Genomic DNA, 27,512 nt, shown 5'->3' with positions numbered 1-27,512 from the left:
TTTTGAATAAAGACAGTGCACGTTGCGTCTCCAATGGGAAGCCAGAAAGTAAGTTGTTTCTGGCCCCAACATATCAGAGACTGTGAGAAAGAGAAAGGAAATCTATACAATAGTATACMTTTCACGGTAACTTAAAAAAGGTTATCCAGCTTAAAATATTTTTCTCAAGTATTCCTCAGTTAATCATTGGCTCCATATGTTTAAACACACATTTATTGCATTCTAGATCTTTTGCTGTACATGCTTTCATCAAAATGACTCAATCATAACTATTTTCACTGGAGTTAGATACATGCTTCAATACTGCATAGTTTCCAGTCCAATCTTATTCTTTGTCATCTTTCTTATTCTTAGCTCTATAATTAAGGCCTTATGTTTTAATAAGTGAAGAAGATACAAGATACACTACTTCCACAATCCAGAAATTTTTTTTGGTTTTTTTTTTGTTTGTTTGTTTGTTTTTTTAGGTATAGTCACATTGGGCTGAGTCTTTGTTTACAGAATAGTTAAGGTTTCTACTTACTAAAAGAGATCAAATATATACTGAACTCCACTTTATCCACTGCACAAATCAGCTTCAGAATTTTGTTATGAAGCTGTAAAACGCTGCACCAAGTAGAACCACAGATTCCAAAATGCTGTCAGAGAATCCCATGGGCATTTCAAGAGAGATTAAATCTACAGATTATTCAGGACAAAATAACTTGGCTTGCTTTTTGGCATCAGAAAAAAAAAATACCACCATTTCTAAGACCTCAGTTTCAGTTTGCTCCTGATTTCCCAAACATCTTAAATTCTCACTGCTGGAATTCCTCACTGCTGAATTCCTTCCAGTTTTTTGTTGAACAGCCTTCTTTATAGAACTATCATGAAATTATCTGATGGCAAAACTGGTATTTTCTAAATCCAGAGCTTAACTATCTAATCCCTGCATTTAAGCCTTCATCTTAATTTCAATCACAGATGAAGGCTCCAACCCTGATCTAAGGAAGTCAAGGGATTCAGTCTCTTGGTCTAAAATAAGAAAGAGTAGGCTGAATAGCAGCAGTATTGTTCTTGAACCTTCTGAAAAGCGGTTTCAGGCTCTGCAAAAGTATCCCCACGATCTACTTTGATAAGAATAGGAAAAAACCCTCACCTGAGCACCACCTCCATCTGTCTCGGAAGTGTAACAGAGATTGGCAAACAGAAATCCAGGCAGTCTCTTAGGAACTAAGGATATTAATAGGCAGAAATCTAGATGGAAGCTACACATCTGTACCCTCAACTTCACAGCTCAAGCAAGAATAAAACTCAGGATGAGGGCTGACATTTTATGCTCACCAACTAGAGCACCCCRTAAGAAATTCTTTCCAGCAGGGATAGTAAACTATGTTTTCAAACAGAACTGCTCCATCTGCATACAACTGAACATCTGTAACTAGCTGTGGGGTCAAGAGTACATATTCTGGTGCATATATCACCACTGCACCCATTTTGAACATAGTTACACTGTAATTTCAATGCAATAAAAATTCATACTGCCATGAAAATATGTGGTCCCTGTTGCTTGTGCCTGCCACTCCTTCTTGCYCACATTAACTTTCATTTTTCTAGTCATTAATTTTCAGTCAGCTCAGTTTCCTCATCTGCCATACTCACACAATCACAAGCTCTGTCTGAACGGAGCAGCTGGCCCCTTTTAGCAACAGCAAGGATTGTTCAGGCAGCCGCCACCCCTTACTTACTAGAGTCACTGACAATATCACACAACAGTATTTTCCATGACGCAGTGACAGAAGCACAGTTCTGTGCTTGCATTTAAGTGGAAAACTAAGCTTAATACATTGGTGTTGCAGCAAGCTAAAATTCGAAGACTGTAAATCTCATTTTTATTTTCATATTTCCTGACACAACAGCTGTACTTCTAGGTACATTTGTACTGCTTTGCTTGTCAGAAATGTGAAAAAAGCAAAGCTAGGAAGAACGAGGAAGAAAACGGAAAATATTGTCTTTCCCTCAGAAAAGCCAACTATTCAACATTTCTGAAGTTTGGTAATAGAAAACCAAATATTTTTGGCCAAAAACAGACAAAAATAGTTTGGGATTTCCTTCCCCCCTCCAAAAAACCTACAAGTTTCTAAGAAATGTACACACTGTCTGTAACATACATTAAAAAAAAAATCCCATACAAATGAAGATTCAGGCTAAAATGCCACTTCAGGTAATCTCCTTGTTGTTGAATCTGATTTAGTTAGAAGGAAGTCTTTCATCAACTACTGTATTTAAGAAAAACACCTTTCAGTCTGCTATGGGGGAAAAACCAGCCACTTTTATTTGCACTTATTGCAGTGAGAATCGTTGAAAAAGAAAGCAGCCCAGCACCACTGGTTAAGTGACATTGCACATAAGACCAACTGTCGACTCTGAGAATGCTGAAATGTTCAGCTTAATCTCAGATGAAGTTAAAACCAGTTAAAGGTATTAAAGACCAAAGATGGTGGCAAATTTAAACTGAATATCAAAATATCTTACACTCACTAAGATAAGTTATGAACATAAAAGCATTTAATCTCAATTTGAGGTACTTTATTTTACTGTTGATTTGCTCAGTACTATTTGAGGAAATTGGAATAAAATGCATAATCACCTATGATCTATGCATGAAAAAATATCTAAACAACTACATATTTTAATAAGGGATATTCTATCATCCACGTAAACATTAGCATATTTGACCAAAAACAATCTTTTTCACTTAATTGTTCTATAATAGATTTGAAATTCACACAAAGGTAGAAGATTTATATTCATAAAAATATGGAGATGAGAAAGAAATAAAGAGAAAGATGGAGAAAAACAGAAACAAAACAGACTCCACATACACTATTAAATAAATGCACATGCAGATAACAAAATGTGAGCTAAAACCTCATGAACAGAGAGTCATTAGAATCATTATTTCACCTCCCAGGACCACAGATATAGGCAAAATCACAGCGTGTGAATTAGTTCACTTAAGTCTAAGATTCCTGATATTTTTCTAACAAACATTTCAGACTTATTTTGAACAACACACCCAAGGCAGATTTTCTCTAGTGTCTGCCTGAATGGTACTTTTGCCTCTGCATAAGAACACTGCCCTGCTTTCAGATCCATTCTAATACTTTTCCCAGTGTTTCTCTTTGAACTGAAGAAAATGAGAATTCTGCAGGCGCACCCTTTTAAAAAACCGAGTCACATCAGGTCACAATGATTTGGCTTAGATGGCTACATAAAACAGTGCAGTTGGCACAGATCTATCATAAACAGCTTGGTAGTGATTTTAAATGAAAATGCGGATGCTGGGAAGCCTGCTGAAAGACAGAACATGGAGACATAGATTTCCATTTCTCAGTCCTAGTCTCCATGTTGGCAAAGCACCAGCATGTTGTTATAGGCAAATGCCAAACTCTTTGTTTTGAGGCAAGAGTTTACTCTCTCCTTCATTTATACCTACTTTCATGAAATTATCATGCAGGCTTTCTTCTCTGTTGATTCTCAGTTTGAGTAGTGTGAGAGCCTCTGGTATTCTGTCCCAACAGCAAATMCTGTTTTCCAAGAGTCTTGCTTCCTGAGAACCACACTGTAAGATTCATGTACTTCAGAAACTATTTTTAAGGATTAGCTGGCAAACGTGGGGTTCAGAAATTTATGCCAGTATCAGGATTATACCCCAACTTCTCCAAGCAACTCCTAAATGGCTTCCAGATCCCAYCTTATGACAGATGTGTCCTGAAAAGGACTGGACCAAAAGTTCAGCGTAGCTCTGTATAAGCAACATATGCAGGAAGAAAGAGGGATGAGGCGCTGTTTTTCTCCAATCTACCCTAGGATAAATTCACTTGAATGGAGTCAATTTGGAGTAGAATTAATACAATATAGTGATAAATCAGGCCTACTGATTCACTGACAGTGCCCTAGTAGGACCTTCCTGAGCAGCCAGCCTACTGAATACTACTCACAGTATGGTCTTCCCAAGCACTGTGCCATGCCATTTCCACAGACAAATTGTTTCCTGACACAGCAGAGACTGGTCTCCGTGCTTCCTGCTTCATTAATGCATTAGAACCTCATGATTTTGCACTGGTCACTCTTCAATCTGTGTGCAAAAGGATTTTGRAGTCAAACACATAGCCCTCAGCTGTGGCAAATTCATGCGGAGTTTTGACTCCTGAAGCATCCAAAGATCACAGGATTTACAGATGCAAAATGTATTTCTCAAACTACTTTTATGATTTGATTATTTGAGAAGCCAGGACAGAAAAGACTGATGAGACTAGGAGAGCCAAGAATGATTTCTAAGGAGGCAGTGATAGCCAAACTCCTGCTTTGAAATCCAAGGTAGCAAAGGATGCCCTAAGGAAATATTTTCACTTCTCTCGGACTTTCTGGAACTCCTCAAAAAATTTCCACCYTTTGTTTTCAGTCAGATCTTAAACTCAAGAGGCAGCTTCAGACAGTGAAAAATTATGTCTGGTCTTAATTGCTTAATAATTAGCAGTTCTTGGCAGCAGAAAGCCAAATAATAAACCTTTCTTCCAAATGTATCTAGTCATTGTTTTGATGACACCTTTCCAACTCAAGACTTCTCGTTTCTGGCCAATGTCAAAAGTGCCACAGGGGTGGGACACCGAGAAACTAAAATCAGACTCCTCTTTGGAAATCAGATAGAAGAAAACATACCTTACTAAAAGAAAGTGCAAGAAGCAGGACTGTTTCAGTCTTCTTTCAACAATTTCAGAAGACCTTTGCTGTCGGAAACATTCCTTTATCCTAGAGTTGCAMGATGTCAGAAGAGTATGCGGTGTCCCAGGGAAAGCTACAATAGGAAAAATCAAAATTTATATTCAACAGACATACTTCATGCCTGCCCAGGGAAGTTTTGTCAAAATTCAGACAAAAGAAGGAATGCAACCTGAGAAGGAAGCTGAAATACTGAAAAGCACCTCTGTAAACTCTCTCACCACTGTGACAAAGAACAAGACAAAAAATCTGGGGGTATTCATCTCACCTAACTTCAAACATCTACTACTGATACAGCTACGTAAGTCTCCCATCTAGTCAATGAATAGATATAGGCACTGCCAGGGACAGAGTCCATCTGACATTTTAGATATCTGCTTTAGAATAATCAGAGTTGGCTCACAGAGTCTATTGGACTCCACTGTGGATACTGTCTGCATATCYACAGATTATGAAAGGAACCTTCTGTGACTACCGTAACTGTAGACTGCTACATTTTAGATGCACTTGTATTTAGTTAGATAAATYCGATCCAGATTCTGATCACATAGGCCTACTGATTTTGTAGGCTCAGAYAGAGAAATCTCCTTCAGAAGAGAATATCTGCCAGTGAGGGAAAACAACACAGTTGTTTGTCAACAATCTACAGGAAACAGTCTAGGATGCCAGAGGCAGAGAACTATTTGTCAAAAACTCACAAGATACTCCACCTCAAAAAGACATCTCTTCTACAAAGGCAATAGCAGCTGTTACCATCCAGACAACTGCCCCACCTTCTTTAATGGGGAGAAAATATTCCTTGCCTACTTTTCCCTTGCTAAGGAAAGGACATTTGATCCAATTGCAAAATGGCTCCTGAATTATTTGGGTATAGTCCAGATGTCCTTCCACAGGGCTAGCAAACCTCAACAAGAAGATAAGGAACAGAGTTAAGAGATGGGGGAAGGGACCTTCTCTTTAAGCATTTCCAGACTTTTCTAGAGCCCTCCACAAAGATGAACAGGATGTTTTCAAGGTTCCATTCGTCTTCTGGTATATACTTCCATTTGTTTGTAAAACAAAGAAACCTCTACAAAGGAGGAAAAAAGAAGGCTAGAGGAAAAGAGGGAAAAAATAAGTTCAAAATAACTCAAGAACCTACGTATTTACTTCAGTGCCAGTCATGATCTCCATGTGACTAAAATAAACTAGCACATTGACAAATTAAGCAAGCTTGAAGGGGTAACAAGAATTGAAATTACTGTAATTACACTTCAGTGTGCATAAGAATGCCAAACTGGAAGTATTCTGAATTGTAAATGAGACCTGAAGGTCAGGTTCTGTCCCAGGGAACACAGTAAGCAACCTCATCCAAATAAGTGAAGTAGCACTGACAGTAACAGTGTGGGACTGTGTGTTGTCCCTTCTCCAGGGAACTCCTCCCTCTCTTTGGGCTCCGAATCTTTGACTTCAGAATTAGAAGTGCTGTCCTCTCATAAACTCAGTCATTAAACCTTCTTGCTCATCTGCTGTTTGTTTCCTGTTTCCACAACAATAAGAACAGAGCAACTTGGAAAGCCTGACCTACCACCTACCGCCTGACTTCTTTACCCAGAGAGAGGTGCCTAAAACACCAAAGGTTTGCTCTGCTTTAAATAACCAGCGGTCTTCCTAGACAGCTCAAGATGGATGCACCTCATATTTTAGTCCAGAGTTTAAAAACAGGATTTAATTTCATTTCTGCTCAAACTGCAGAGATGATAGGGAGGAGGAAGAATAAGTTACAATCTCCCTTTTCACATTGAAGCACACTTTCACYCTGTCAATGAGAGGGTAGGATTGCATCGCAGAGTGCCAACGGGAGCACAGGGATGCAGAGCAATAGTTTCACCATCACATCTGCCATTGATCTGACCCCCAACTGTACCCAGAAAAGGCAACACATACTGGCTCAGCCTAAAGGCAAAACCCAGCCCATTTAGACACAGAAAATTTCCTGGRGTTACAGCACCTTAGGGAGGCTTTCTTGGGTGACTGTCAGTCTGAAATAACCAATGGGCACTTCACATACTCCCCTGTTTTCCCTCTGATTTCCCCTGCTGCTAACCTTTGGCCACTGGGCCATTCTGACATTACTACACACTCTGCACATCAGCAGCATCATGGAGAACAATCATTTCATCTACGTCTTACGTCTGCCTGATATGAATGTCGTACAAATTAGAAATACTTATCAAAAAATATAAATTGGCATAGAACTTACCTGCTGACCTTCCAATAAGGCTTCTTTTACTCCTAAGCTTCACATTAGGTGATAAAATTTGATTCTCTAGCACTTTTTGTGTAACTCACCTGCAATAATTAAGTCAACGGTGACAACATCCCATAGATTTGCAGGGAGACTGTACCTAGTTACACACGACCCTGGAAGCCTTTTTAATGGGATGTCATGTAGTATACTTTGGCAGACCACTGAAAACAAGTTTATTTTACTTGCAAGATCACATAGCCAGCTCAGCAGTGCTGAAATGTGGCAATGAATTCCTCTCATCGCATAGAGATGATGATCAGCAATACTACCAATAGATGGGAAAAACTAACCAAGTCATCCTAGTCGGTGGATCTTTCTTACATTTACAACYGACACATACAGAGCAATTTGCCTCTGTTCCGCAGCAGCTGCAAACCATTAACTATGACAATGAAGTTGATTTTTAAACCAACAAATATGATAGCTATTATGAAAGTTTTACCATTGTCACATGGTGTGCAGTCTTTAAAGTCATTCCTTGCTGTGTGGCTGAACTTTTATTGAATTTTTTTTTTTTTTGATTTAAAAGAAGGTTAAGCAAGGACAGAAAATCTTTTTGTCAATCAGTGTAGCACACGAAACTCTTCAGAACTCATGTAAAAGCCAAGACCAGCATACTGTACTTAAAGCATAGTGTTGCAGAGATTCTACAACTGTACCTGACAGCTAGAAAAGATAATCTCCCTCTGTCTCCACTGTTTTTCTTCACCTCCAAAATGCCATCATCTTTGCTGTGTTTCCACAGAATCTAGCACTGAATGATCTTGTTGCTGACTGAGTTCCCAATGTAGAAACCTTCAAAATGACACTCATGACCTGAAACATAACAGCTTCGCTATGGTACACTGGTGGAAGCAAACCAGAAAAAACAGCTGTCAATCTAAGAGCTATACAGAGAAGAGAAAGACAGATTTTAGATTCTTCCGAAAGCACAGACATTTGAGGAATTTGAGGTGTTATATAGAGTGCCTCTTATTATGAACAATTAAATCCTGGTGAAATTATCCTGCAAAAATAGAGATCTAACCATGAAATCCTTAGATAACATACATCTTTCCCCTATGATCCAAGTGACATAAGACAATAAATATTTGAATGCCAAAAGCCCTTATAACTATTCAGCTGAATATCTGATTCCCCCTGGTTTCTATTTCCATTCATCTTCTTTCTCACCTCATCATATGAGCAACCCTTCTCCTTCAAAAGAACTGTGCAGAAACCCRCAAGAGGGCAGGATCAGGCAGAGAAGGGGGTGAGCCTCACTATTTTACGTAACAAAATCATATGCACCCAACGCGCACACACACACATGAGCGCACGCGCGCACACACACACACAAACTGCCCAAATATCTGAAGTTAGTTATCCTTCATGTCCTGACAAGTTACACCCACCTTTCCCAGAGGAACTAGCTCACTCAATAACAAGCACCAGACTTGTGTTAAAACAGCAAATAAAGTAGGACCACCTACCRCCCAATTCTGCAAACACTCGCTGGTAGACAATTCAGCATGACTACAGCCATAGAGAACCTCTGAGTCTCAGCAGGACTATCTGTTACCAAGCATTATACCTCCAGCAAATGTTCACAAAGTTATGCTGTATTGCTAGGTCAAATCAATCCAATTCTTCCACCCTGGTTCACAGYAGGCCTCAGGCACTGATTTATGATGGAATATCTTACAGGAATTAAACATAAGTTTGAACTTCAGGATAAGGCCTTCAGTCARCTTGTGGGAGCACTCATGTCTCTGTGAGACCTACATTAAAAAATAACTTAAAAGACAGTGTTTCCCTAAGAGTGGCTTGTTTTTTCCATGTTCCAGTTCACACTTTCAAAAASGCTGGTAAACTGAGATAACAGTCACTATGTAGAAATGACAACATTCAATTAAAACAATAGCAATTTGCAAGTGATGCTTTTTCTTCAATAGATGTATGACATTCCTAGAYATTCTATTAATTAACAGGCCCCAGGCAACACATTTGGTAAACAGAACAATCTGGCCTTTGATTTTTAACCAGGCCTTACCCAAGATCACACTGAGGTAACCAGGCTGCTGAYAGATCACCCACAAAGAGAATATACCCCCAGCAACCAGCTGTGCTAAGACCCATATGCACTCCACTTTGAAGAATTTTCAGTCTGCACAGAAAAGAGAAATTGATTTATTAATTAAAAAAAAAAAACTGCTTGTGTTGGACTAGGCAAGTAGAGTCTGTTGAATGGACTTTCCTAATCAGTCTCAAATTTKTTTCCATGTCCTTTTTCCAGTTACCTGTCTCAAACACACTTTAAATGCCATTCCGGTTAAAAATACATATCCTGAATGTTTCCCATATTTCAGACAGGGAATTCAAACAAACTCATTACTTTCAAAGTAAGAAGGCTATTAATATCCTGATGAGCAGTTGAAATTAACATCTTCTCATGTTCTACACCTACATGATGGTAATCTAGGAAACTGGCATCCTTGTTACATCTCTTCTGGGCAGCTACAGTTACAACTCATCAGAACACTGGATGAAAAACACCGTCTGGATATAAGATGTTGTAAGATTCCAGTTGAAACACTCATGCTTTTGATAYTCCCACCTGCATTAATAATTTCTGGTTGCATTGGATAAAGATCTGTGAGTTCCTTCATATTTAGGAATTTATTAAGGTAACAAAAAATTTGGAATCTTTCTTACTTGTTGTATTATTCATTTCATCTGTAGATGATAACGGTCCTGTTACATTAAAGATAATTAGAGCCTTAGATGGGCTTTCAGAGACATTTCCACATTTTTAGTGATGCAGCTATAACTAAAACAGCATCCAAAAGGAAAGAAGGAGGAGTGTTCGATCTTGAAAGCAGCCAGACTGTTTAGAGGAGATATAGTTTGAAGGTTTTATTGGTGGCCTTCTGAGAGAGGCAACTATGACCTAAGCTTGAAGGCTAGGAAGGACTATGTGGGTTTGTGTGGGAGGGGGTTAAATCTAATTCATAAATGGTGAGTTATTAGCTCTGACATTTGAGAATAGACATTGCGTTGTGTTGATGATGAGAGCTACCCTAGTTTTCTTATTAATGGCAGTGATTCATTCTATCCTACTCCACTATTGTTCTCATTTACCTGGCAAAGAGAATTGTTCAGATGAGCAAAAGCACGGAAGAAATGCACCAGATAGGCAGAGTTCTGAAAACAGCACTACTGGATCTGARAAAAGCTATGCTACCAAATAGCCTTTCTTCCTCCTCCACTCCCATTTACACTCMAGGAAGCACTGGTTCTCTTCTGCTTTCCTCAGAGTTTTCAATCTTACTTCCTTTTACTTCAGGATTATTTCCTTAAATTCATGCTTTAGAAAATATTTAAAATATTCTGAGCTGGATAAAGGATCTGGAAGCCTTCACAAGCTTGATGAAGTGTCTATCCTCCAAATGTATGTTTTATCATACATTGGTAGCACAGAGAAACCCACTTGGATGGTCCACTTCCACCTTATCCAAACGCACAAAGCAGTTATACCCACGACTGGCCTCCTGCGCCATGTAAGACCACACAGAAACCCCACATGCAATCTCAGCCAATTACCCTCACAGAAGTTCATGTATTAAGTTTAAAKAAAACTCTCTTAAAGACATGGAATATTAGGATAATAACCAGGAGTAAATCAAGACTCAAGCCTTCACACAGAGCTGTCTTTCCAGCAGCCTGTTTTATAATGTGTCTGGCTACTGCAGTCAGACTCTCTGTCACTCTGCAAAGTGCAAATCCAACACTTCTCAGACTGCCTCCCTTTTCCCCCAGCAGACCGTCACACTGGTAAATGGGTCTGATCCCTTGCAAATGTGAAGTGGCAAAGCTGCATTGACGTCAGTGGTGATGCTTCAAACAACCACCAATCTGGCCATCCCACTTTTACAAATGCCCCTAAGGGGACTACATGAAACACAAAGCTTGGAAAAGTACAGAGCTAGGGAACAGCCCATGGCACAGATTAGGGGACATTAGCTATAAAGAGTTTGAATCCAGATGTGAAATTCCCCAAAGCTAAGACTATTCAGACCCTATCTCATATGTGAAGCAAACAAGTTAAATTAACTGTTGGGTCAACTTTGCCCATAAGACACAGTTTTCTCAAAGCAACTCCTCCCAGAGATCTTTGGGAGCTATTTACTGTTGGGGCATGCAAACAGTTGTATGTATCTGCCACGTTCCAGTCTGCCTTCGTGAAGCCAGCCAGGGACACTGCAGCAGGCAGGGCAGTCACACTGATTGACAMACTGGGGCTTGGTATGTGCAAGCAGTTCTTGTGTGCAGTGAGCACAGGAACTACAGCTGCAACCAACACACAGTGCAAGCCCCAGCGGAGCACAAGGTRTCATGTCCAGAGACAGCAGAGGGCACTCAGTTGACCTCAAACAAACAAAGCTTAAGTGGAATGTGGCATCTTCAGCTCCATCTTGGGTTTCAAATGACTAAGTGAAGAGATACATGAAATTTATATAGAGTTTTCCACCCATTAAGTGCCTGCTGCATGGAGTACCTCTCTCTCTCAGCTGCCATCGCCAGCTATAATGGCAGCTGGGCTTTGGCCATGGAGAATTCCCACAGATTCCAATAGGAATTTCAGTGTTCCAGTCTGGACTCCAAGAATGCAGTGCTGGACCCAGATCTCCGACGGCTGGAGCCGTATTCAATATCAGTGTCTGGCAACACACATTTGTAAAACAGTGACTCATTCACAGGCACAACTTTAGAGGGACAGACAGGATGACTTTAATCATACATTTCCATTTTGTTAACAAAGCTCAGTAAAACCAGATGATCATCCTGGATGATAATAGTTGGTATTAATCTAATGACTGCAGTGATCCACTGCCATAGTTAGGAATAGTTTTATATCCTACACAATATGTTGTTTTAATTTGTTTCAAGAACACAAAGCAACATAGCAATTAATGGACTCCAGAGGCTAAGGACAAAATAATTGTTTGGCCATGAACTTTATAAAGAAACTTTTTTTTTTTTTTGAAAATAATAGACATAGAAATGAATTACAGAAAATCATYTGAAAAAGACACGTCCTCAAAAGGTACCTAAGTGATCTAGAAGTTTGGGACACCAGCTAAACAAGCTGGCATYAGTATTTTCCATTCATTGTAAGCAAGGGAGCAAGTGGTTTGTGCTAGGGTCTGTACAGRCAGTGACACGTAATTCAGGGAGATATTGCTGCAAGCCACTCATTTGTCATGACTGCATAGTCCTTCTCACTGACGTGTTGGGTCTTCCATTGAAACATACAGTTTAAAGTCTTTCCCTCTAACATTAGCATGCATCAGGCCTCAAACCTGACATAAAGAATCTGAAAATCACAATTTGTTTGTTGAAACTGGAGTTTGGCACTGGATTTTTACTCAAGGGTGTTTTTCAAAAAGAATGTGCTGTCTTTTGGACACTGTTTTTCCTGATCACATGTCCAGCTAGCCCTTCTAGCGTATTCAGGCATATTCCATGGCAGATTGCAGGCRGATGCAAGCTCTGCAAGTGCAGAAGTAAGTGCTCCAAGTGGCCCAGATAGAAGCTACCTCTGATCCTAAAGTCATGTAAATGCAGTCTTGTAATGTAGATCCCAAGCTAACATATTCTGCTTCCCAGCAGGACTCTTCAGTTTAGGCTCAGCCACACGCTAATCATGGTTGCACAGCTTCCCATTCTGAGCCAGCTTTCACCCAGACAGCTTGGAGTGCAGACAAAACGAGTGCATATCTGCCTGCCAAGCCCTGAGTAGACAGACCTTCAGTGACTCAAGCATTTAAGAGTAGAAATGCGCATGAGTCTTGTGCAATACACTCACAGTCCAGTAAAAGTCCAGCCTTTCTCACTACTTTGAAGAGTTAGACTCCATAGTTGTTTCCTTTCCACTATGGATTGATATGACTATTTGTTACTTTGTGTCCCAAAACGCTTCCCTACCTCAGACTGAGTTTGCTCCACTAAGGCTGAGTACCCTCCTACCTGGAGACACTTGTTCCTCCAAGATTTGCAAACACATGAAAAATTAAACCAACACATGCCACACTGAACTCTTCCTACTAATTAAATCTCCCAAACTCTATAAGGTGACAACTGCCAGTCTAGGCCAAAAGGAAAACCCAGGTATTCACAAGTATTACTGAATTGATAAAATAGATTAAAACCCATAATCTCAGTTTGAAAACCCTTTGGTTAAGGTCATAGCARTCAGCTGCTGAATGAGAATTTCTACAAATGCATCAGTCCTAGACATCAGATATTCTGACAGAATTCAACCTTCTACAGTTCACACAAATYCTATTAGTACATCTTTCTAAAATAAAAAGCGTAAGTGAGACCTACACACTATTTTACTTCTCTGCATCTAGTCCACCTTTACCTCGAACCATACCACCCTTTGCAGGTCCATGATGTCTCTTAGTTACTTAGGGCTTGGGCTACTTTCCCACCCATCATTTTTCTTGTAAAACATCTAATAGGAAGTTTGTTGACCATCTCCACCCAGTGGATAGCTAGATTAACGCACTAGATTTACTGAAAAATACATGCTTGCAGATCTGCAGCATTTCTGATCTCAACTTGCATCAGAAATGAAGTGTAACACAGAAAAAATTTATACAAGCCAAGACTTCTACAACTCATYCATAACAGTGTTCTGTTTTCTCCTCAAACTGTTCACACACACCCAGCAAAAAAGCCCGGCCTTAATAATATAACATCATAGCTACATTATATGATCTGAAATAATAATATTTGACATTTAAACAACATAATTCATCTCATTTTGTTGTTTGATGACCCTAACAGACCATTCATTTACCAGATGATCTTTGTAAGCAAACCTTGAGTTTCCAGTAGTATATTCATCCATATTTATTATTATCCACACTATTATCTGTAGTTAATTTATTATTCATATTTTAAAGTTTTAGGGACAATTTCTCCAGGCTCATACAAAACCTCCAGTCAGGAAACACCAATATAGCAACACATTCCTCTTCTTTGTGCAGAGACTCTTCCATCATGACTGCAACCTCCACATACATTCTAGCTTTTGTATAACCTAGTCTACCAAATCTCCCATGTTCACTTCAATTTGAGTTTTCAATTTCCAGTTTCAATTTCCAGTTTACTTTAAACAGAGCCTGTAGCAGCCCATTCACTTCAGTAAAATCTCAGCAGCTTTTAGGACTAGTCATGGTTTTAAGACATTGTGATTTCCATACTCTTGCTTAATGTGTTTCCTGCCAGTTCTTGATAATGCTTTTCTATCAACCTAGGCAGCAATATGATATCATGTCTTGCTGTAGCAGCATAAAAACGTAACTCACTCAGTCTCACACGATCACCATACACAAAGAGGAGGGAAAATCTAGGTGTGCATGCTATTCAAAGAAATTTTTATCTACTTACTTTCCACATTCTATAAGGAAATCATTTAAGACCCCTAATCACTGTTCAAAAATGTAAAATAAATCCTATTATCCTACAAAATATGTACTTAATGCAGAGGAGATGGCAATACTCCTTACATCTTCACTTTCTTACTTAGTTCTTTCTTTGCTCCAGCTTCRGCTAATACTAAAAGACCCCAAAACAACAACGCATAGAGTTCATAACACCCTTGGCTGCGATCTAAATGCAATATGCACTGATCTCCTGCATGTGACTATGTCTTCCTCTGTTGCAAAGTCTGAGAAACCTTTGAGCCTATGACTACTTAGCCAAAGGAACTTTCTCTTTACTCAGCACCTTGCTTAATAACCATCTGTGATTACAGTTTGCTGTATGTGGCGTATTGTTTATGTGCAGTAAGGTGCTGTAAGGTGGGTGACACACGATGTCATCCACTTTTTTTATAATCTGAACCTAATTAATGGCATTTGGGATAATAAAACAACTGGAAACTATCAACGGGAAAACGGAGCAGTACATGAGCTGTTTTTTCAGTCAGCTGTTTCACTTCCCAAGGCACCATCATGCACAGTCTCTGTTTCCTCTCMCAGGTCCAGTTCTACTCTCAAATCTACCACTGTCATTCAGAAGTCAATAGAATTATTCCAGCTTTACAGTGGTATAACAGAAAACAATCTTTGGCCCATGTATCCTACTGGCACTTGACACATTCATATTTTATCAAAACTTTATACTTAAAGTCTTCTGGGGAGACACACATTCAGGATAAAATGCCAATTAATACAACACTAATTGCCTAAGACTATGTTCAGAAATCCCTTCCAGCTCACAAATAAAAGTCCACAGTCAAGCCACAAGTCTCAGCCTACAGATTCCATCAAAAGATGTATCTTTGTCGTGTCTACTGGAGACCAAATACAAGATTTTCCCTAACAATAAGGAACAGAAACAGAGAATTAAGGTTCACTAAAAATGCCATCCTACTGGTCTTCATTTTCTGTGATGGTAATCAGGCCTGGGGACAATTAGCTAGAATACTTCTGCTGACTTAGTTTATGGGATAGCTCAGCCTAGCCTAACCCTGAACCTTTCACATACATATGAAGATAAACACTCAAAAGTTCTAAATGCTAAGACTTATGCAAACACATTTGTGCCAGAGGGCATAGGCCAATAACCTGCAAAGATCCACACTCGCATGGAATTGCACAACAGACCACACATATTTTGGAGTATGGCATTTGCCTATCASTAAGAATTATCAAGCACCAGTCATTTCCAGAAACAGTTTGCTGGTCTCAACAGATCAGTTACACTGCATTTATYTTTGCTTTAAGCAATACCTTCTATGCCAGTCATTCATACAAACTTGGGAGCTCACCCAGATCCTTCCTCCACCCTTTTCCAGGTCCTCAAGCTCAGTAACATTAATTTCACCAAGTGGAATTCCTTTGGCTCCTCTCTGCAATCCCAGTTTCAACTTTATCCTGAAGAGTTGCCATACACATTGAGAGCATACTCCACAAGGATCCCAAATTCCACAGTCCACCACAGCCCATCACTACCTGACAGCAAATTTTTCAAAGGAAAAGAGAGACTCTGTAAAACACCGTCAGAGATCTAATGTTTCCAAACAGGAATTCATACCTTAGTTGTTACCTATTCAGCCCTGGACACTCTGCTAGCACATAGGTAGTGACAGCACATCCCACATCTTAGTGTGCTGCAAAGAGTGGGTAAGGAGTCATATCTTCTGAGTCAGTGCACCTCAAAGACTGATCACTTAGGCCTCCCCACTGCCCAAGGTCTGAGGTCAGATCCACTGAATCTGACTCAGTGGACTGAGTCCAGCAAGACCAGTGTTCCTCGCAGGAGCAACAGAAGAAGGTTTCTCCTAGTTCCACCTCTTGCACTGTAAGCAATACACCATTTCACTGATGTCCTAAATGATTCTTTCAGAATAGATACAAAGGATAGAAGTGAATTTCCAGGAAGTAGTTCTCGAACTCATCAAGAATGTTAAATTACAAGGTATTTTGTAGATCTCCAACTACTGTTGGAAAGGCCCAAATAACAAACYGATAAATCTCAAAACAATAACAGCCCTTAATATAACATGTATCAGTAAATTCCTATTTCTCCCTTTTCTAACAAAAATACCAACACTGTAGTCGCCAGTGCATTAACAAGATCCTATTTCTGCTCCAGAGACTGACTCAAACCTTTGTTCTTCACAGCAAAGGATTAAGAAGGTTGCTATTTTGGTAATGAGATGTGGTAGAGGTACTTACTTTGCAGCTGAGATCCAGGCTGGATGCCTGAGAAGAGAATAAACTCGGTTACCTCAGATGAACTTTATTCTTACAATCAGCATATCAAACTGAGTTAGTGTGATGCATATCATTAACAATAAAAGAGAGACTATTCACAAATAATTACCATTTGATTTACAAATATGCCCTATGTTGTTTCAGCTCATTCACAAAATGTGCCCTATGTTGTAGAGAAATTCATGCATGTAGATTATAAAATAACAACACATGCATAAGAGAAAAGAAGAAAAATCACTTACTTTCAAGGTAGTTTATTGGTCAGCTATTTCCCTTTTTTTTATGCTATTCTTTCCCAGATATTTCAYCTCTTTTAAAGCAAATGATGGAGACAGACTGCCATGAAGTGACACAAGAAAACAAAAAAAGTGTCAGAAAAACAGTACRTACACAGGGACAAATTAGAGAATACCCTGAAAAGAAGATCAAATCAAAGGACACAGATCCAAGTGCTGAGGCACCAACTCAGTGCCCAAGATGATTGAGAAAACTGTTTGTGAAGCTGGAAAAGGAAGCAGTGACCTGTGAAAATGAAAGCAACTTCATGAAAACATTAGTCATGTCAAAAATATGTTGTTTATAGTCATCATAACAACATTTTTATTAAACGAACATATTTGGTATATAAAGTTTTTGCAAGTAAAACATTTCCAAAGGACTATGGTAGGTAAGGCAGTGTGGTTAGAATCTGGCAACACTTTAAAATTACATACAGATTAACATTTTGCACTTAGAAATGGAAATATTTGGGGCCCCCACCAGAGGAGGTCCAAATTTCTAAATGAAAAGTGTTATTGTAACAAAATATAGGAGCATCTTCRGATAGAGTAAATGCAAATATAAGTGAATGTAAGCAGAGCTTGAATATTTTACTCACAAACTGCCTATTGGCTGTTGACATGACAAAAGACTCTGAAAATATGACAAAAATGAAACAATTTACTAACTTTCATTTCCAGTCTAACAGGGCAGTGCATTTTAAATGCATATTTTAAATTGTTATATTAAGTGCATATTTTTAAAGACCCATCAGGATGAAAAGCAATCCTAGAAATTGGCAGGATGTCACAAGAAAATTAGGCTATTGGTCATTTATAATATCCTGTGGGAACACTGTTCTACATCTGCTGAAACTCTCTTATCTCTTCTTCTCTAATGAACAGTAAGAATAGAACAATAACAATCCACAGGGGCTCCAATATCTCAGGCAGTACAGGTGCCAGATTTCCTAGGGAAACAAACCTTCTGCGGTCAAGCTTTGCCTGTATGCATGTTCACGCACACATTATTCCTTCAAAATTTTTTTTGACTCAATGACCAATTCAGACCATATCTGATAGAAGCAGACACCTCAAAAATAATTAAATTCCTAACACGTTTCAGGAAAATGGTTGGATGAGTGAATAGAATGACTTTATTACTCTTCCCACTAAATGAAAGGCTGCAGTGTGAACATACTCTTCTAGACTTCAGAGAACCCACTAGTATTGAGCTGTTATGAATGTCCTAGCCACTGGAGTAACTCCAGTTGGAGCTTGTGTCTTGTAAAAAACCAGAAAATCCAGTGCCATAGGAAACCAGACTTTATTCATTCGTAGCTCAGGGAGCCACAGTTTTTCTAAATGAATCACAGTGGAAAAGAAATTGTGCTCACAAGTTTATATTTGCAGGTAACATTTTAATCAAACAGACAAGGAACTGGGCTCAATGCAGACGTAACAGAGTAATGTTTTTTGGTCTGTAGTATGTAGGAGGTCAGAATGTACAAATAAACAGTTCCCACTCTTTGAGTCTACAGAACATGTTGATTCCCTTTTAAATCCTCCAGCAGGTTAGGTAAACAAAATATCTATTTACAGCATAAAAGGGGATGGAGTTCTTCAAGGACAGCCAGCTGAATATCAGTGCAAAGTTTGACAGGAGAACCTACTCACTGCATCTTCCCACATTTATTCTCTCCAGTAACACTAGTAGTGAAGATACTTGCAGATTATAAAGTAAATTCCTCTTTGGGTACTTTAAGCATTTTTAGTGTGGTTTCATTTTCATATCATAAATAGAAACATTTTGTACTTCAAATGGTAACGTTCTCTAAAAAATCCTAAAAGCCTTGACCCTGCAGTTCAATCCATGTAGGTGCAACTCTGAAATATCTCCAAGAGGGATACATTKGCAAGGAAAGGATCTCATCCACGCAAGACTGGGAATTCAAATTTCATTCCAACATGTCAGCAAGTACCAGGTCCCAGATCATGCATATGCATCCCTAGCACATAGATATTTAGCCACCTAAAGGACTGATCTCTAAGAGGAAAAGGCATTGAACAAAAAATTCTGGATGTGGCAGTTTCACACCAAAAAAATGCATCTTTGAAAATTATTTGAAGAAAGTATGGCTGCAATTTTAATATGGAGAACTCCCATGGAAAATGATTCCTTCCATACTAAGGTATGTTAGCTTAGTTCTGTTAACTAGTTAACTTAGCTGAGTTCTCTTTGATACTGAAACCCCAGCTGATAATGAATGCACAACTCCAAGAAGAAAGAAATGTTCAGTTGGATAAAGGCTGCAACAGGTGGCTTCAATTTCTAAAAACACAATCTGAGTTCTGATGGATGGATGGATGGATRTACACATGTACACACATTTTTTCTCAGTTTTATAATATAAAAGTCTTCTAACAGTTACTTGAATGATCTCTCTCACTCTATGCATAATATAGCTTTGGGCATAAGTGCTGAAAGAACACTCCTATGACAATAACCTCCTATGCTTTAATTATATATTAACTCAGGCTTGAATATTTTTCAGAAACTTAAAAAAATCAAGCTCTGGACTGAAATGAAAGAATTTATGCAACATCGGTAGCCGCACTACACAGATAGGCAAATCTCTCAAGTCTCTTCTTCCGCAATGTACAGGACACTGCCATATTAAGTCRTGAGTCAGGCAATATGCCTGCTGAGTCATTTCAAGGAAGAGTCAGGATGACAAGATGGTAGCTAGTGGTTATGCTACTTTAAGAACAACAAAATGCCAGTTGGTCATGCAACAACCATGGCCTTTCTCTGGCTTTGTGATCTGCCATAGGACCTGCAGAGAGGATGTAGTCATGCTCAGAGAGTCATTACAGAGGAAGAGAGACAGACCAAGGCACCTAGTACTCCCCACTCTGTCCACCATGTGCATTTATAGTGTGTTGGAAGACTGGAAGGAGAAGACATCCTTCCCTTGAACAGCCACAGTAAAATCAACAGGTGCTAAGAGTGCCCAGACTTGCTGAAAATGGCTGTCTCCACTTGGGCAATCAGACCTAAAGCAATTTTTGAAAGCTGGAGCCTGCAGGGAAATGAGGGCTAGAACCAAGCTGTCCTAGCTCCCAGGCCTCACACGGAGGCAGCTCTTTGACTACAGGACTCCTTTTTCTCTCACTTCCCCTAGCCCTTTGCAATGAGCTGGGGCCAGAGGGAGGCATTTTCAGCCTTCAGAGGACCTTTATACTGTATTAAAAAATATGGTTTCTTTAATGTTTCCTTTTTCAAAAGTAGTAATATAAACTAACTGAGTGTGCTCTTAGGAGAGCTTTTGGCAAGGGTATGGGACAATCCCCTGCCAAACCTCATCTTTGGCATGAAGAAATAAACAGACTGTGGTTCTGCATAAAGACAAAACTTTTGGAAAGGCTTTAGAATATTTCTCATAATGAAACAGTGAGGGGGTAGTTTTCTTGAAATTCAGAATACTCTCCAGAATATGAATCCAACCTTGAAATGTTTTGGTCTCCTCAATTATGAACTGAGTTCCTTCATTAAAAAAAAATGAAATTGAAACAATTAAATGATGAATGATGGATATACTCTGATTTTGAACAATCGTCCGAAAAGCCATTTCCATACCATTTCATCTGTCTATAGGAAATAAATATGCCATGTCAGATAGGAATGTGATTATTATTATCATCCTATATTACAGAAAGGGAAACTGAGATTGAAAGATCATGTGTGCTGCCTAAAGCCACAAAAGATCCACTGCCCACAACAGCAGTGCCAGAATCAGCTTGCTCTAGATGCTGGCTGTTGAGCCCTATGCTCCTTGATCATGTTCCCTTTCAAGATATCAAAACAATAATATTGTCAAAGATATGGGAAAGAAAGGCTCGGTCTTTGGATTTTATTTCTGGATGCTCCCACTAGTGTTCCATAGAAATCTGAATGGCAATGCAGATTACATAGAAGATTTAGAAGAAATGCAATCACAGTGTTTCAGAAACACTTCAGTAATAGAGTCCTGACACTGAAATTTCTCTTTACCATTGCACTTCTGAGARAAATGCAGCAAGGTAACTGGGAGCCTAGATGCCTGACAGCTTTATATCATTTTGTTTTATTACTTTATGGCCATGTTATAGAGCAAATCAACCTCTCACATTTAACAAATGAAGTTTATCACAAATAGATTTGAAACATACTTAGATGCAGATTAAATATCCAAAAGGCTACTCTGCTTTGCCAATACACACAGAATGAGGTTTGACTGCTCAATGTATCATGAGTGTTATTAAAAGAAACTAAATACTTTAAGAACATTTTAATAGTGTTCTTTTTTGATTTTGGGTGGAAAGGGAGGTTGTTCTCTTCCTTTTCAGGATTATTTTTTCTAAGTACTTTTCTAAATCCTGCTTAGCTTTGTTTAACTCCAAACTTTTAAACCCTCTGTGTGTTTCCTCCTCTTTCAAGTCTCCTTAAGCATTCTTACATCAACCCTTCCAACAGGGATTTTGCTATAATATACCTTTCTGTTCTCTTGAGAAATAAAGTCGCTTTGCCCACAATTTGGAGAGCTTCTCCTGTACACACCCAAGTCCACTGCTATAGGCAGCACAAAAATTTCAGAATTAATAACTTATGAAAAATGTATGAGGCAATACTCAACTCACAAAGCTATTGAGTTCTCTGCTTACTCCAGCAGATATCTCGTTACCAGATTCACTCATGCCAAATCTTCAGCTTTTGTCTRTAGTTAAGAAGAAAAAATGTTTAAATCTGCATGCCAAAATTCTGATGTCACCATAGGACTGTTCAAGCTGCAGCCAAGTCCCTGCCTCAATCTAAACCTTGACACCAGTCTGTCACTTTGAGAAAAAGGATGTACCTCAACTGCACTGCCCTCCAGTACAGCTACATAGTTGACATTTTTTCAAGTATATCACTGCAAGGAGCAGTGGTTAAACTCAAAGCTTCAAGAATTTCACTAAAGAATGTACCAGTATCTGGTTATGTAAAGGCCTTTGGTTAAAGAATACATAAACTCCAAATACCACTGGGGCTTGTGGGTTGGATTTTTGGGGGTTTTGAGTTTAGGAATTTAAGTTACATCTTACTGTGAGAAAAGAGAAAGCAAAAACAACTGAGAAATGGTATTAGTCCACTAAAAATTCAGAGCCATATGCTGTCACGTCACAGTAATAAATAGGAAGTTTGTGTAGGAAAGGCAGGCTGTGACCTCCTTTCCACTAATTACCAGAAAGCCATTTTCCTGCATTTTTACAAATACTTTCCATCTTCACATTTATCATGTTCTGTCCCAATGTAGCTCTCTCATTACCTAGGCCCAAGCCTGACAACTGACCAGTCCAAGTTCTGATGGTGTTTCCCATCAGACTTTTGTCTCATGTGCAAGAAGGTGAGATGCTTTTCTTTAAAAAAAATCCTCCTTATTTTCATCACAATTCACTGCATTGTCARTACAGGTGGTGCTAATATACAGAATAAATCAAGATAGGGTCCTTTAAGTTCTAGATGCATATGGCAACATTTTAGGCCTGAAATTATTCAGAGGCATTGCTGGAGAGCTACTTCCTGTAAGTAGCACCATAAAAGAAGAGGTTATTTAAAAGAGATTAACAAAACAACAGAATGGAAGTGGCTGGCCTACTGGGAGGTGTAACATGAAGATGGCACAAAGCCAGGAGCAGAAGACAGCTGCACAGCACACTAGGAAGCAGAAAACTGAGGAGCAAGCTGGGTTTATATAGCAGAGTAAAGGCTTAGTTGCAAAGAACTTCTACAGCATGGGTGAGAAAGCTCAACATAGTATGGAACTGAATACACAGTAGCTGAGGAACGCCAAGGCCTGATCCAATGCCCAGTAAGCTAAACCAGGCTCCGTGTGACAAGATGAAGAAACCAGGCCCTACAGTGAAACTTGACCCCAAAAGAATCAAGTAAACCCTGCTGATATTAATACAAGTGCTGCTATTGTTCAATTAAAATGGAAGTGAACACCTAAACATGCAAGGGATTTTCCTTTCACAAAAACTTCTTAAAGAAAGCCTCATGATCTATCATGCACATGCATGGAAATAAACAGGCAAATACAGACATCCAGAGGGTAAACTCCGTGCATGCACATGGGGTATATCTTGCATTCACTCCACTGACCTCATTCCTATCCTTCTATGTTTAATTTYGCCCACCATAGCATTTCATTTTTTTAGGTGCTAAATAGACTACTCTGATAAATTTTGGCTTTTTCTAAACTGCTGCAGATGGTAAACACAAAATTTTACAAGAAGAAAAAACGTTTATTTCATGTAAACTTATTTTCTTAGCAGGGGATTGAAAACACATTTGAAATATCTTTGTCTTCTGTTTAAAAAAATCAGCAGATGCTTTTTGAATGAGCTACACTGTTTGTTATTTTCCCAAGACGTCCAAAACATGAAACTCATTTAACCCCTAAAGGAGTGACATAAAAATGACATGATGTGCAGCACACATCAAATACATGGTCACTCCTGCTGCTCTTTAGACATCTGAGGCTTAATTTGCAGTTATTTGCATTAATAGAGCAAAGCTATACAATAGAAATGTGTAATTTAATGGGAACAAATCTCCTACTTTGATGCGGAATTAATTTTCAAAGGGTGATATGCACCATAAATCCTATTGCGTGATTACTGTAAACATGCAAACAAAAGAATGAGGAACAACGTTGTCTGCTAATGGATGTGCAGTTATGAATTTCAATTGTTACAACATGCGATTAATTTACACGTTCAAATTAAGTCTCCATTTTTGCATGTTTAATTATGAAGTATTTAAAAGGGTGGATGGGTGTGTTTGATCATAAGTAGCATTTAGGGAAGAGCATGGCATTTGCAATTTGGTTTTCCTGGTTTAAAGTGTTCTCATTACATCTTAGAATGAAAAAGTTAGAGCAAGGAATGTCTCTTTTCCCAGCTAACAATACACACAAGCCAAGAACTCTCCTCTTTCTAGCAGTTCGCATAAACATGTACATCAAAGGTATCTTTTGACAAGCAAATAATAGACAGAATCTGTGAAAACAATAGAGCGTTTTTGAAGGGTCTGGTAGTAATACATACTGCAGATGCCATCATTTAGTCCTGTTTTAGAGCTCCTGCACTTCCAAAACTTCAGACATCCCCAAATTTTAGTGGGATTTCCATTTCATGCCTCTGTGCTACAGACAGGCAGCTCCAGGGACTAATGACTATGTCACAATTTTCCTAGCAAAATGCAGGAGCCAACAGCAAAGGAGCACATAGGACTGTGAAAATAACTGTTTTTTCGGTTCAGCTCCCAAGCCTAACAGTTGAAAAAGAATGTTGGTTCAAATTGAACCAAATTCACAATTTTTCCAGATTTTCACACAAAAAGCACTACCACCCCTACCCAGCCCATTTCATGGCTTTTAACCTGAAATGTTCCATAAATCTTAGGGAAAAATATTTTTGGAAAATGCAAGTATTTGGCAAATGCAAACATAAAAGGCAAGGAAACACAGCGCTAGCTTTACAAAATCATTGCAAACATTGTTCCCCATGACACTTCATATACAATTAACTCCTTTGCTATGCTGAGGTACTCTCTTCCAGTGATATTATTCCACACTGTGTTGAGTATAACACAGACTGCCCTAGCTTCCCAAGTGAGAACCATTAACATCAGGCTGGAGAGTCATTCTTACCTTACTGCTCATGGACTTTCAACTATTACTGAAGTAGTTTATATGAAGTGTCTTACTGGAGCTGTTCCATTTTTGAATGATATGAAGAATAGTTGCTAGGAGATTCATATGAGAGTCAGAGACACAAATTTAAACCTCTGCCTTGATCAGACACAGTGTGGGTTTGAACTCTGATCCAGCATCCCTCACATGACTGGGTACTAGCATATGGAGAGCTTGCATTGGAACTGGTCCACTTCGTATGCAGTGCTTAAGTGGCCACCATCCAGACTGAGAACAACTTTAAAGCTTGGCAATTAGCATTCTGACCTAGCTGAATGGGCATCTGCCCTACCRACTGCCCCTCTGGTTATCTGAAGTGAAAAAGTATCAAGAGGAACTACTGAGAGCCCACTGTGGTAGACCTCCCTGCTGCTGGTAGGCCAGCCTGGATTTAAATCTTCAAAGCAGAGGACAGAATTAAATCTCAGTCTCCTCCATTGCAGATGAACAGCTTTAACCATCAAGAGGAGGTAGAAGAGACACAGCCCTGGTGAGTCCTGCCTCCTTCCCATCACTATCAATATTCACCTCAGTTGATTTTTTTTTTTTTGGGGGGGGGGGTTAAGTAAGGATCAAATTGCCCAAATAATTTGCTTCATGTCAGAAGTGATTTTTTTTTGACACTACATTTTTTTTCTCGTATTGTCCTAGGTACTAGAAGCTGCGTACATACCTTGAAGCCAGGAAGCTTCTTCAGATAGGAATATCTTGATATCTAGAAATGCAAAAAGTCTAGTAAATGTAATAGCAAATTCTTCTAGACAGAAAATATATTAGATATTATGAATGGAATTGATCACATGTACACTCACGGCAATATAAAGATTTGAAAATCTTTATATAATTGAAGGTTTAAGGCACCTCATCTCAGGAGACCAGCTTTCCAATTAGCAAAAAAGTCACAGAGAAAATCCTGGCATACAGCAGCCTTCAGGCCATTCTCATTTCTACTACATATATAGCATTTTCTGCATTTTGCCACTAGTTGTCCTTACGGAGCTGCAGGACAAGCCAAACGAAGTTTCAGATGTCTGAATTCACAAAGTTTTGTGAAGAAATGGTCTTTCTGTTTGGCAAGCATTATACTTCTATAGAGATGCCATAATGGCAATGAAAGCAAAAAGAAAATATATTCTAAATATATTTATCAGAAGCAATGATTTCTAATGTGATGTGTAAGCACTACAGAACATTGCTAAGTAATACTAGTAACTCATGCTTGCTGAGTAACTGGATGAATCAAAGTAGTCCCTGCCCCAAAAGACACAGATCCTCACTTAGAAAAAGATGCAGAATGTAGGCATACAATTGAACTAGTTGCAATTTTAATTCCAGAACGTGTTTTATATATTCTGAGTCTCTGAAGGCATAAAGAAAAATTGATCATCTGAGAAACACTTAAAGACAGATGTCTTCTCCTATCTTGCTTTCCCCTGGTTGAGAAATCAAAATTGAAAAATATTTGGTTGATTGGGATTTGGGTCACAATTCTGGAGCATTTGCAAATTTTAGCAAAAGGAAAACCAGTTTAAAGACAGCACAAATAGCTATATATTTTGGCAATATTTTCTTTAATTATAATGTAACAATTAACTAGGAGGGGAGAGCCTACTGTAAGCATTGTAAGTTGGAAGTACAATGGATAGAAAACTTATGCATTAGAAAAGTTTTCTTAACAAAATAATTTTTTTAAACAAGAAACTGGATTAAACCAAAAGTGATATTTTTACCAGTCTTCTTTCTAGTCTAGCTTGAAGTGTAGTACATTCCTTCTCTTTTTTCTTTAACAAAAAAAAATAGTAGAAAAATAATAAGAAAATAAAATTACATAGGAGAGTAGGCAGGAGAGAGGAGAAAGAAGATTATGAGAAAAAAAAAAAGGAAATGGTGTTGTATTTTGTTTGAAATTACTAATACACAAAATTGTTGCTTTTCAAATTGCACAGAATTAAAATTACTTTTAAAATGTTATTGAAGATACTTTACTTTTCTTTTTTTTCTCTTTTTGCCCAGGCTTAACGAAAATCTTCTGCAGTTACCATTATGGTTGATACCTGTATAGCATCTACAGCTCTAGGAAAAGTTGAAGCTTATTAGTTTTATTACTAAACAGTATCTGAATGAAAAAAATCTATGGCTTTGAAAGAACAAGGCCTGGCATACAGATAACATTTAGGATTGAGTAAATTCCACTAATATTTCCCTAAATAATTGTTCTCTCCTTTGTCATGTTTTTGTGATTTATTAATGAACATTTCACTTCTTCTAAATATTGCTGCACTCAAGAATTACTAGGCATTTTCTTCACTGAGGATGAATTTTAATTTCCAGATTGTCCACAGGCAACTAGTATTCTCACCACCTCTTTACGTTACCCAGGAGCTCACCTATGGCTAAAAACACAGTTTACAGCAGCCAATACAAGACCAGGACTGTGCAGAACTTCAATCAAGCTATTGGGGTAACTGGCAACAGTAATTAGGCTTGTTGCAACACCACATTGATGAAGCTATATTAGTTCTTACTCCAGTGCTACCTTGTTGAGTGCCATCTGAGGACACTCTGCCTCTCATTCAGCTGTGACACACTGACCTGCCCAAAAAAACCAGACAGACTATTAGCATGGCTTGAAATGCAGCTGGATCCCTGA

The 27,512-nt window shown here is 38.7% G+C and overlaps 1 long non-coding RNA gene across 1 annotated transcript in view; it reads right to left on the bottom strand.

The window, feature by feature from the left end:
• Positions 1-4,777: 4,777 nt before the first annotated feature.
• Positions 4,778-27,512, bottom strand: part of LOC146588675 (uncharacterized) — a 113,275-nt gene continuing 90,540 nt past the window's right edge. The window contains exons 4-7 of the long non-coding RNA XR_014897357.1: positions 25,536-25,577; positions 17,070-17,163; positions 16,789-16,815; positions 4,778-4,840 (exon numbers count right to left, since the gene is read on the bottom strand). This is a non-coding gene — a long non-coding RNA (uncharacterized LOC146588675). The remainder of the gene's footprint in view (positions 4,841-16,788; positions 16,816-17,069; positions 17,164-25,535; positions 25,578-27,512) is intronic.

Source organism: Rhea americana, unplaced genomic scaffold (genome assembly GCF_003343005.1).
Source record: "Rhea americana isolate MKP2758 unplaced genomic scaffold, rheAme1 scaffold_5, whole genome shotgun sequence".
NCBI classification, from domain to species: Eukaryota; Metazoa; Chordata; class Aves; order Rheiformes; family Rheidae; genus Rhea; species Rhea americana.
Note: the sequence above shows the minus strand (reverse complement) of the source record. Positions and strands in the feature narration are given on the sequence as shown.